Source organism: Corvus brachyrhynchos, unplaced genomic scaffold (assembly GCF_000691975.1).
Source record: "Corvus brachyrhynchos isolate BGI_N302 unplaced genomic scaffold, ASM69197v1 scaffold22, whole genome shotgun sequence".
In the NCBI taxonomy this organism is placed as follows: Eukaryota; Metazoa; Chordata; class Aves; order Passeriformes; family Corvidae; genus Corvus; species Corvus brachyrhynchos.
The window spans coordinates 1,877,554-1,880,215 of record NW_008238355.1 but is presented as its reverse complement, the minus strand read 5'-3'; positions in this window follow the sequence as shown (position 1 = coordinate 1,880,215).

Genomic DNA, 2,662 nt, shown 5'->3' with positions numbered 1-2,662 from the left:
TAAAATAATTGAAATGAAACCCTGATTATATATTCAGGATGTAGAAAAAGACCTTGATGATAGTTTTATAGAGCCATATTTCTTGAACCCTTGGGAGGGTTTTTTTATCTTTGTAAATAGCTATAATTGTGACATGATGGACTGGAAGAGAGATGTCTTATAGCTCAATCACAGTACTTTATAAGGCCTGTTCTTTAGTTCTTGGGGCTCAGAGCAAACTTAATCTCTGTTCAGTTTCTCATTTCAATTTCTCATCTCAATTTCTCATCTGTGAAATGCAGATGAAATGCTCCTTATAGTTTGGTTTATACCACTTGGTTTTGTGAGCTCTGAAAAACAGCAAATTTTTGCTATTTTAACAAGTCTTTTGCTTTGCGGATAATCAACATGTTGTACAATGCAGCCTTGAAATTGAATGAGCTCAGGAAGTCCTTGTGAAGTGAGAAAATTTACTGACGACTGTGATTCACCATCTTGAAAACTTAAATAAAAGCATAACTGTAACACAAGGTACTGATACAGTTTTACTGCCTTATACAACAGTGCACATCAATAAACACCACGTGTTTTATTGCTGCAGTTCAACTTGGTTTCCATAGCCATATGACCATCTCCAAATTTAGCATGATGAGTGTAGAACAATTTATTTATAGCCTTGCTCCTTGAGTACATTCTTCGCTTCATATTGTAGATGCTAGATAAAGTCAGGTTCAGCAAAAGTGGACACAACAATTAAAAAAATAAATAATTTTGTTACTACAAATTCCTGGATCAGAAGAGAAAATATTCTGAAATTTCTTTATTCTATTGATCTTCCATTCTTTCTTTATTCCATGTGTATTGTTTTTCAAGGGAAAATTCTTTCCTTTTTAACTTAACCTCTCTAGTAAAACTAAGTGCTTTTGGATACTCTTGAGTTTCAGGGCTAATGTTTGCCACTGGCTAACTGGCATGTAAGTTTTGGGAAATGGAATATGCATTCCTAATTTTGTCTTAATTCTCTTTGTCAGAGTTCAAGACTTCAAAATGATTTTGCCATTCTCAAATGGGTTGTATGAATAATAAGACATCAGAGGCTATGAGATAAAAGTGATTAAAAAAGAGGATCCATTTTACAAAAAGTGTGTCTTATTTCATGAAAAGACATTATAATAGGAATCTCTAATGCAACCAGCATAAAGTTCTAGTGTATTAACACAGAATAAACTTGTAGTTCAAGCTGATTGTATGGAAGAAGAATGGGACTGTTTCAGAAGCTGAACATTTAAGTCTCCTGTTGTCTAAAAGCAGAATAATGTATGGAATGGCATTGCATATTACCCTAGTATTATGGGAGAAATTAAAGAAAAAAAAAAAAGGTAACTGATCTTATTTATGATGAGCCTATAATTGGTGATATAAATTTCAGAATACAAAATCAATGAGAACATACAGTTACTTCCCTACAAATGAGACAGTGGGAGTAATCATCAAGCAGCTAAATGTATCAGCATTGGGATGGTTTAGATTTCCTATCATGTGTGCTCAGATATGTCCCATTCCAAAACAAACATTGTGTTAAAAAAAAAGGGCTGTCATTTTTATGTATAAAGCAAAACCACTTATCCAAATTAACAGTAAATATGAATAAATGAACATTTATGCTGTGATTTTATTTTTTCAGCACAAACCTGGGTAGGGAGCTCCTTTGCACTTTAAGGTGTTGTCAGTCTCAGTAAAAAAGGAAGGTGACTGTTATGAACTTTCTGTCTGTGCTGGACTCACCTGCTGTTGCAGTTCTCGCAGGGCTGAAATATTTCACTCACCTCAGTGGTGTTCTCTGAAAGCATTAAAATTAATGCAGAAATTTCACTCAAAGAAACCTTCCAGCCAGGAGACTAGTTGACAGCACTGCATTTATTGTTTCTTCATATAAATGTTCTAATTTAATAACTTTGAGACTTACTTTTTTCAGCATCCCAAATGAACATATTGCATATAACAATTTTTCATATGTTCTTGAATCAGCAGACTGCCTGTTAATTGCCTGCGACATTCCCAAATTGGCCATTAGGAGAAGGAACCTCTGCAATACTTTCATTTTTTACCCTTCCCTGTTCTCCATGCCACCAACCCTCAGATGAGAAATGAAGTGCTAGAATATTTGAACTTTGTGGCACCTTTCAGTTCTCCACCTGGTAGGTTAGACATCAACACATTAGGTGCCTTGAAAATACTCTTTAAAACATTTCTTCCTCAATTTGTCTATAAAACAATGTAGTGCCTTGTTAGACACTAGCAGTATCTGCCATGTAACCACACCACTGAAATTTTCCAAGAGAGATTCCCCATATGTGTCTCGGTTTTGAAAGACAGGTGTCTGCTAAGGAAGGCAGAGGCCCCCCTTGAAGTGGCAGATATAACCCCTTTTCCCTCCAAGTTATTATATTTTGAAATCAAGAGCCTTTAGGCGAAGATGTGGGAAATAGGAATAACAGTTCTTTACTATATATATATATGTATATAACCAGTCAAACAAAAACAACAACAACTCTGGCAGTAACAGCAATCACAAACCCAGTCCCAGCCTTCTTGGCTGTCAGGCCCTTTCCCCTCGGGTGCAGTTCCGCTCGCAGCCGGCAGGGGCGCTGGCGGCTCCCGGTGAGCAGGGCAGGTGCGATGG